Genomic DNA, 10,232 nt, shown 5'->3' on the forward strand with positions numbered 1-10,232 from the left:
AAATGTTTTTATATTAGGTGTTCCCTTCATATGTGTCCTTTTACCAAATAATGTTTTTATTATATTAGGTCAGTCATTTCTTTTAAATGTCTTTTTACATTCAACAATTCAACTTCTTCCTTCCACCCTTCCTATTTCCTTCTTTCAAGCATTCTTAGTATGCTTCTTGGTAAAGAAGTGAAGTTTGAATCATGAATTTCCTATAAATGCCTTCATAAATTGAATCATAAGAGATTTAAAAATCTACATTATTTTTGTAAATTTTATTTTAAAATAAATCATATCTTCCACTGTAATTTTTAATTTTGTAATGACTTGAATATAAGAAGGCCGATGGGGCTCATGGGAAGATGGCAACATGAGTAGTTCAGAGGAAATCTCCTCCCCAAAACATATATATTTATGAAAATACAATAAATACAACTATTCCTAAAAGAGACACCAGTGGATGCAGTACAACAGCCAGGATACATCTACATCTCTGAGAACTCAACATCACATGAAGGGGGTAAGATACAAGCTGCAGCCAGGCGGGACTCGAACGCTCCCCCACCCCAGAACCTGGTGGAAAGAAAGAAGTCAGAGAGGTGCAGAGAAGATGGCGGTGTGAGTAGAGCAGCAGAAATCTCCTCCCAAAACTACATTTATCTATGAAAATATAACAAAGATAACTCTTCCTAAAAGAGAGACAAGAGGACACAGGACAACATCCAGACCACATCCACACCCGCGAGAACCCAGCGCCTCGTGAAGGGGGTAAGATACAAGCTCCGGCCCGGTGGGATCTGAGCGCTCCTCCCCCCGGCTCCCAGTGGGTAGAGAGGAGTCAGCAAGGAGGGCTAGGGAGCCCAGGACTGCTGAACATCCAGCCCCAGGATTCTGGACCAGAGCTCAGAGCATGTGCGGGGTCCTGGATACTAGGGAAACAGGGCGGCGGGACCGGTGAGCGGGTGCCTGAGGCCGACGCCGGAGAACAAAGTAACAGGAGCGGCTTTATTTTTTTTTTTTTTGGCAAGTGGTTTTTGGAAGCCTTAAAGGGACAGGGACCCCAATACTAGGGAAACAGGGCAGCAAGACCGGTGAGTGGGTGCCTGAGACCGGCACCTGAAGACAAAGAAAATTGTGCGTTTTTCCATTTTTTTAAAAATTATTTATTTAATATTTTTTTCTTTCGTTGTTGCTGTTGTTGCTTTGGTTTGGAGAGTGCTTCTTGGAAGTCTCAAAGGGGCAGGACAGGACACGTAGCCCAGAGGCAGGGAATCTGGGGATCTCTGGGCACTCTAACCCCCTGGGCAGCAGGGAGCACAGAGGCCCCTTACGGAGATAAATAGCCTCCCGGCTGCTCCCCCTCCAACAGGGCTCCACCATTTTAGAGGAGCAGCCCCAGCCAGGCCACACCCACAGCAACAGTAGAGATAAACTCCATAGCAACCAGGCAGGAAGCATAAGACCTGTCGGCGCACAGCTGCCAAGCACAAGCCACTAGAGGTCGCTATTCTCCCAGGAGAGGAAGGCTACAAACCAACAAGAAGGAAAGCTCTTCCAGCTGTCACTCCTACCAGCACTGCAAACTATTTCTATCACCATGAAAAGGCAAAACTAAAGGCAGACAAAGATCACAGAGACAACACCTGGGAAGGAGACAGATCTAACAAGTCTTCCTGAAAAAGAATTTAAAATAAAAATCATGAACATGCTGATGGAGATACAGAGAAAAATGCAAGAGCAATGGTATGAGATGCAGAGAAAAATGCAAGAGCAATGGGATGAAGTCCGGAGGGAGATCACAGATGTCAGGAAGGAGATCACAGAAGTGAAACAAACCCTGGAAGGATTTATAAGCAGAATGGATAAGATGCAAGAGGCCATTGAAGGAATAGAAACCAGAGAACAGGAAAGTATAGAAGCTGACATAGAGAGAGACAAAAGGATCTCCAGGAACGAAAAAATACTAAAATAACTATGTGACCAATCCAACAGGAATAATATCCGTATTATAGGGGTACCAGAAGAAGAAGAGAGAGGAAAAGGGATAGAAAGTCTCTTTGAAGAAATAATTGCTGAAAACTTCCCCAAACTGGGGGAGGAAATAATCGAACAGACCAAGGAAATACACAGAACCCCCAACAGAAAGGATCCAAGGAGGACAACACCAAGACACATAATAATTAAAATGGCAAGGATCAAGGACAAGGAAAGAGTTTTAAAGGCAGCTAGAGAGAAAAAGGTCACCTATACAGGAAAACCCATCAGGCTAACATCAGACTTCTCGACAGAAAACTTACAGGCCAGAAGAGAATGGCATGATATATTTAATGCAATGAAACAGAAGGGGCTTGAACGAAGGATACTGTATCCAGCATGACTCTGATTTAAATATGATGGTGGGATTAAACAATTCCCAGACAAGCAAAAGCTGAGGGAATTTTCTTCCCACAAACCACCTATACAGGGCATCTTACAGGGACTGCTCTAGATGGGAGCACTCCTAAAAAGAGCACAGAACAAAACACACAACATATGAAGAATGGAGGAAGAGTAATAAGAAGGGAGAGAAGAAAAGAATCTCCAGACAGTGTATATAACAGCTCAATGAGCGAGCTAAGGTAGGCAGTAAGAAACTAAAGAAGCTAAACTTGAACCTTTGGTAACCACAAATCTAAAGCCTGCAATGGCAATAAGTACATATCTCTCAATAGTCACCCTAAATGTAAATGGACTGAATGCACCAATCAAAAGACACAGAGTATTAGAATGGATAAAAAAGCAAGACCCATCTATATGCTGCTCACAAGAAACTCACTTCAAACCCAAAAACAGGCACAGACTAAAAGTCAGGGGATGGAAAAACATATTTCAGGCAAACAACAGTGAGAAGAAAGCAGGGATTGCAGTACTAATATCAGACAAAATAGACTTCAAAACAAAGAAAGTAACAAGAGATAAAGAAGGACACTGCATAATGATAAAGGACTCAGTCCAACAAGAGGATATAACCATTCTAAATATATATGCACACAACACAGGAGCACCAGCATATGTGAAACAAATACTAACAGAACTAAAGAGGGAAATAGACTGCAATGCATTCATTTTAGGAGACTTCAACACACCACTGACCCCAAAGGATAGATCCACCGGACAGAAAATAAGTAAGGACACAGAGGCACTGAACAACACACTAGAACAGATGGACCTAATAGACATCTACAGAACTCTACATCCAAAAGCAACAGGATACACATTCTTCTCAAGTGCACATGGAACATTCTCCAGAATAGACCACATACTAGGCCACAAAAAGAGCCTCAGTAAATTAAAAAAGATGGAAATCCTACCAACCAACTTTTCAGACCACAAAGGCATAAAACTAGAAATAAATAGTACAAAGAAAGCAGAAAGGCTCACAAACACATGGAGGCTTAACAACACGCTCCTAAATAATCAATGGATCAATGACCAAATCAAAATGGAGATCCAACAATATACAGAAACAAACGACAAAAACACTAAGCCCCAACTACTGTGGGACACAGCGAAAGCAGTCTTAAGAGGAAAGTATATAGCAATCCAGGCATATTTAAAGAAGGAAGAACAATCCCAAATAAATGGTCTAATGTCACAATTATTGAAATTGGAAAAAGAAGAACACATGAGGCCTAAGGTCAGCAGATGGAGGGACATTATAAAGATCAGAGAAGAAACAAATAAAATTGAGAAGAATAAAACAATAGCAAAAATCAATGAAACCAAGAGCTGGTTCTTCAAGAAAATAAAATAGATAAGCCTCTAGCCAGACTTATTAAGAGAAAAAGAGAGTCAACACACATCAACAGAATCAGAAATGAGAAAGGAAAAATCACGATGGACCCCACAGAAATACAAAGAATTGTTAGAGAATACTATGAAAACCTATATGCTAACAAGCTGGAAAACCTAGGAGAAATGGACAACTTTCTAGAAAAATATAACCTTCCAAGACTGACCCATAAAGAAACAGAAAATCTAAACAGACCAATTAACAGCAATGAAATTGAATCAGTAATCAAAAAACTACCCAAGAACAAAACTCCCGGGCCAGATGGATTTACCTCGAAATTTTATCAGACATACAGAGAAGACATAATACCCATTATCCTTAAAGTTTTCCAAAAAATAGAAGAGGAGGGAATACTCCCAAACTATGAAGCCAACATCACCCAAATACCAAAACCAGGCAAAGACACCACCAAAAAAGAAAACTACAGACCAATATCCCTGATGAACATAGATGCAAAAATACTCAACAAAATATTAGCAAACCAAATTCAAAAATACATCAAAAGGATCGTACACCATGACCAAGTGGGATTCATCCCAGGGATGCAAGGATGGTACAACATTTGAAAGTCCATCAACATCATCCACCACATCAACAAAAACAAAGACAAAAATCACATGATCATCTCCATAGATGCTGAAAAAGCATTTGACAAAGTTCAACATCCATTCATGATAAAAACTCTCTGCAAAATGGGAATAGAGGGCAAGTACCTCAACATAATAAAGGCCATATATCATAAACCCACAGCCAACATTATAGTGAACAGTGAGAAGCTGAAAGTTTTTCCTCTGAGATCGGGAACTAGACAGGGATGCCCACTCTCCCCACTGTTACTTAACATAGTACTGGAGGTCCTAGCCACGGCAATTAGACAAAACAAAGAAATACAAGGAATCCAGATTGGTAAAGAAGAAGTTAAACTGTCACTATTTGCAGATGATATGATACTGTACATAAAAAACCCTAAAGACTCCACCCCAAAACTACTAGAACTGATATCGAAATACAGCAAGGTTGCAGGATACAAAATCAACACACAGAAATCTGTGGCTTTCCTATACACTAACAATGAACCAACAGAAAGAGAAATCAGGAAAACAACTCCATTCACAATTGAATCAAAAAGAATAAAATACCTAGAAATAAACCTAACCAAAGAAGTGAAAGACGTATACTCTGAAAACTACAAGTCACTCTTAAGAGAAATTAAAGGGGACACAAACAGATGGAAACTCATCCCATGCTCGTGGCTAGGAAGAATTAATATCGTCAAAATGGCCATCCTGCCCAAGGCAATATACAGATTTGATGCAATCCCTATGAAACTACCATCAACATTCTTCAATGAACTGGAACAAATAATTCAAAAATTCATATGGAAACACCAAAGACCCCGAATAGCCAAAGCAATCCTGAGAAAGAAGATTAAAGTAGGGGGGATCTCACTCCCCAACTTCAAGCTCTACTATAAAGCCATAGTAATCAAGACAATTTGGTACTGGCACAAGAACAGAGCCACAGACCAGTGGAACAGATTAGAGACTCCAGACATTAACCCAGACATATATGGTCAATTAATATTTGATAAAGGAGCCATGGACATACATTGGAGAAATGACAGTCTCTTCAGCAGATGGTGCTGGCAAAACTGGACAGCTACATGTAGGTGAATGAAACTGGACCATTATCTAACCCCATATACAAAAGTCAACTCAAAATGGATCAAAGACCTGAATGTAAGTCATGAAACCATTAAACTCTTGGAAAAAAACATAGGGAAAAACCTTTTAGACATAAACATGAATGACCTCTTCTTGAACATATCTCACCAGGCAAGGAAAACGACAGCAAAAATGAGCAAGTGGGACTATATTAAGCTGAAAAGCTTCTTTACAGCAAAAGACACCATCAATAGAACAAAAAGGAACCCTACAGTATGGGAGAATATATTTGTAAATGACAGATCCAATAAAGGATTGATGTTCAGAATATATGAATAGCTCATGCACCTCAACAAACAAAAATCAAATAATCCAATTAAAAAATGGGCAGAGGAACTGAACAGACAGTTCTCTAAAAAAGAAATACCAATGGCCAACAGACACATGAAAAGATGTTCCACATCACTAATTATCAGGGAAATGCAAATTAAAACTACAATGAGGTATCACCTCACACTAGTAAGGATGGCTGCCATCCAAATGACAAACAGCAACAAATGTTAGCTAGGCTGTGGATAACGGGGAACCCTCCTACACTGCTGATGGAAATGTAAATTAGTTCAACCATTGTGGAAAGCAGTATGGAGGTTCCTCGAAATGCTCAAAACAGACTTACCATTTGACCCAGGAATTCCACTCCTAGGAATTTACCCTAAGAATGTAGCAATCAAGTTTGAGAAAGACAAACCCTATGTTTATCGCTGCACTATTTACAATAGGCAAGAATTGGAAGGAACCTAAGTGTCCATCGATAGATGAATGGATAACGAAGATGTGGTACATATACACAATGGAATACTACTCAGCCATAAGAAAAGGGCAAATCCTACCATTTGCAGCAACATGGATGGAGCTGGAGGGTATTATGCTCCGTGAAATAAGCCAAGTGGAGAAAGAGAAATACCAAATGATCTCACTCATCTGTGGAGTATAAGAACAAAGGAAAAACTGAAGGAACAAAACAGCAGCAGAATCACAGAACTCAAGAATGGACTAACAGGTACCAAAGCGAAAGGGACTGGGGAGGATGGTGGGTAGGGACGGATAAGGTGGGGAGGAAGAAGGGGGCATTAAGATTAGCATGCATAGGTGGGTGGGAGAAAGGGGAGGGCTGTACAACACAGAGAAGACAAGTAGTGACTCTACAACACTTTGCTATGCTGATGGACAGTAACTGTAAAGGGGTTTATAGGGGGAATCTGGTATAGGGGAGAGCCTAGTAAACATAATATTCATCATGTAAGTGTAGATTAATGATAACAAAAAAAAAAGCAGTTCCTGTATGGTGACCTCCAATGACTTCTACACAATGGTATAAAGGGCATATAAAAGTGTAGGCAAAGGCTTTGTTTGTGCTTATACAGAGGATCAAAGCCTAATTTGGCTACCCCGAAAATGAACTAAGATACGATATGAAAAAGAACTTCCAACATCAGCACTCTGTGGAAGACTCATGCCAGAAGATGATCATCAAAATACCCCAACAAAGATCCAAGCACTGCTACAGGTGTAGATGCACTCATCCCACCGGTTCCTGGACTTGCCATGGGAATGAAGAAGGAGATATCTAAGCTGGCCTGTGCATACAGTAAAACAACAAATTTGACTGGATCTACACTGTTGGAACTCAACTAAGAATTAGGAGAAGTGCAAATTGTATTGCTCCAAAATCATACAACTACAGACTATTTACTGTTAAAAGAACATATGGGATGTGAACAGTCCCCAGGAATGAGCTGTTTTAATTTGTCTGATTTCTCTCAGACTATTCAAGTTCAGTTGGATAATATCCAGCATATCATAGATAAGTTTTCACGAATGCCTAAGGTGCCTAACTGGTTTTCTTTGTTTCACTGGAGATGGCTGGTAATTGTAAGTATGCTTTGGTTATGTAACTGTATTCCTATTATGTTAATGTGTGTGTGCAATTTAATTAGTAGTTTAAAATCTATACATGCTGAAGTTACTATACAAGTAGATATGTCAAAGAAATAATCAATCTTCCCATGTTTTCTTCCACCTGCTACTTCTATAGCTTATCTTCTTCATTCCTAATTACAACCCATACATAGAATTCGTGCCTCATATCGAATTTACCATGTATCACAATTCTTCCAAGTGGTAAAGATACCTTAAGACAAATGCTGGGCATAGAAGCCACAGGGCATAAATATGCAAAGAAGTAAAAAAGTAACCTTTTCAAACAATAAGGCTTCTCTCTCACTTACCAACTTTATGTTTCCCTGTATGGCCCCAGAAGATGACTGGCTAGCCAGAGACGGGTAAGATTCCTCAAGGGAGGAACAACCTAAGACAGGCACAGTCGCAGGGGTCCACCAGGTGAGGAATTGGGGATCAACAGGGGTGAGGCTTAGAACCTCCCCCCACCATTCTGAGAGAAATATTCTGCATCCATGGATGTTTTATTACCCTTGTCTAGCTTGGATTAACACATAGTCTACAGGCACACACCTGATCTTCTACATTTGCTCTCTTACAACACTAAACTATGTTTTCTACCTTTATCTTGCATCTACCTACCACTTCAGCATTTTATTAAAAATAATAATAATAAAGAGAGAAATGTGGTACCCACATAAAAATCAAGTATAAAAATCAAAGAATATTCATATTTGAACTGACTGTTTATAGTTCATAATGCATGATCAAAACTGAAAGTTTCTGTGATGACTGTCCTTGTACTATTCACCATGTAACTTATTCAGTATGTAAGAATTTGTTCTCCATGTAAGAACTTGTTCGTTATGCTTCAGAAGATTGGAGACTGAAGAAAATTAGGCTTGGGGTGGATTAATGATTATACATTGAGCATTGAGTCCCCTATAGAGAATTTTATTGTTGTTAACAACCATTTGATAAAAAAAAAAATAGGAGAGATACCCTCACAAAAAATAAATAAATAAATAAATAAATAAATAAATAAATAAATAAAATAAAATAAAGTACACACTTCCAATTGTAAAATAAGTAAGTAACCGGGATGTAATGTATAGCATAAGGAATATAGTCAAAATATTGTGACAACTTGGTATGGTGATAGCTGGTACCTAGAATTATCATGTATATAAATGTTCAATCACTGTGTTGTACACCTGAAAGTAATGTAATATTGTATGTCAACTACGCTTCAATAAAAAATTATTATCTAAAAATAAAAACAAAAAACAAAGAAAGAATTCAGAATGGGAGGGAGTGAAAGCCCCAGACTGCTAAACAAGCAGCTCTAGAAATTCATACCCGGAGTGCAGACGCAAGGTGCATGGGGCGCTGGATATTAGAGAAATGGAAAAGCAAAACCTGTGGGCATGTCCCCACAACCAGCACCCCTGAGACAAAAGAAAAGTGAATGCTTTCTGAAAGTCTTAAGGAGACAGGTAACCCATAGCTGGATGAAGTCATCCTGGCACAGTTTTCCAGCCACTGGGAATCCCGGGGAACCTTAGGTGCCCTAAACCCCAGGGAGGCAGCACAGCTCTGAAGCCCCTCATGGCACTAAGCAGACTGCCAGTTGTTCCTCCAACTGGCGCGGACCCTGACACACCAGCCCAGTAGTGGGAGAGTGGCAGCTCAGGCCAAGGGTGGTGGTGCTGGAAGGGACTGGGAGCAGATCATGTGTGCCAACGGCACCAGAGGGGACCAGGACAGGCTTCTGCGAGCACACAGCAGTAGGGACCTAACAGCCTGGGTGCGGCTAACGTGCACCGGTGGCAGTGGAGCCAGAGGAGCCCTATAGAGGCCCACATTGTAGAGGCCCACACACACCTGCAGTGGAGCCAGAGGGAGCAAGCATGCTCCCACAAGCCAACCAGACTCCCAGACCAATGCACAGCCACCCGGGCCAGACCCAAATGCTGCTTCTGGCACACAGCTGCCCAGCAGGGGTGCCGCTATCATGGAGGAGCACACCTGGCATGCCTGCCACTCCCTGCAGGGCTTCGTGCTGCTCTGACAGAGACCCAGCCCATAACAGCTTAGGGGACTAACCTGGTGGCTGCTCCAAGAGTGTGGGTACCTGACACAGGCAGTGGAGAAGGGCAAGGCATTCAGCAAGCAGGAAAGGACTTTCTCCTCCCAGCTGACACACCCGCAACCTGCCTACAGCCACTGCTATCACCATGAAAAGGCAAAAAAACTTAGTCCAGTCCAAGATAGTTCACACAAAATCTGAGAGAGGATATGCACAGACAGACCTAACCAGTCTCCCTGAAAAAGAATTCAAAATAAAAATCATAAACATGCTGACAGAGCTGCAGAGAATATGAAAGAGCTAAGGGATGAAGTCCAGAGGGAGATTACAGATGTCTGGAGGGAGATTACAGAAGTGAAACAAACTCTGGAAGGATTGATAAGCAGAATAGATAAGATGCAAGAGGCCATTGATAGAACAGAAACCAGAGAACAGGAACACACAGAAGCTGATGCAGAGAAATAAAAGGATCTCCAGGAATGAAACAATATTAAGAGAACTGTCTGACCAATCCAAAAGGAACAATATCCACATTATAGGGGTACCAGATGAAGAAAAGAGAGAAAAAGGGATAGAAGCCAACCAGAATAATTGCTGAAAACTTTACCAAACTGGGGGAGGAAATAGTTGCTCAGACTACAGAGGTACACAGAACTCCCAAGAGATGGGACCCAAAGAGGACAACACCAAGACACATAAT

This window comes from Manis javanica, chromosome 2 (assembly GCF_040802235.1).
Source record: "Manis javanica isolate MJ-LG chromosome 2, MJ_LKY, whole genome shotgun sequence".
NCBI lineage: Eukaryota > Metazoa > Chordata > Mammalia > Pholidota > Manidae > Manis > Manis javanica.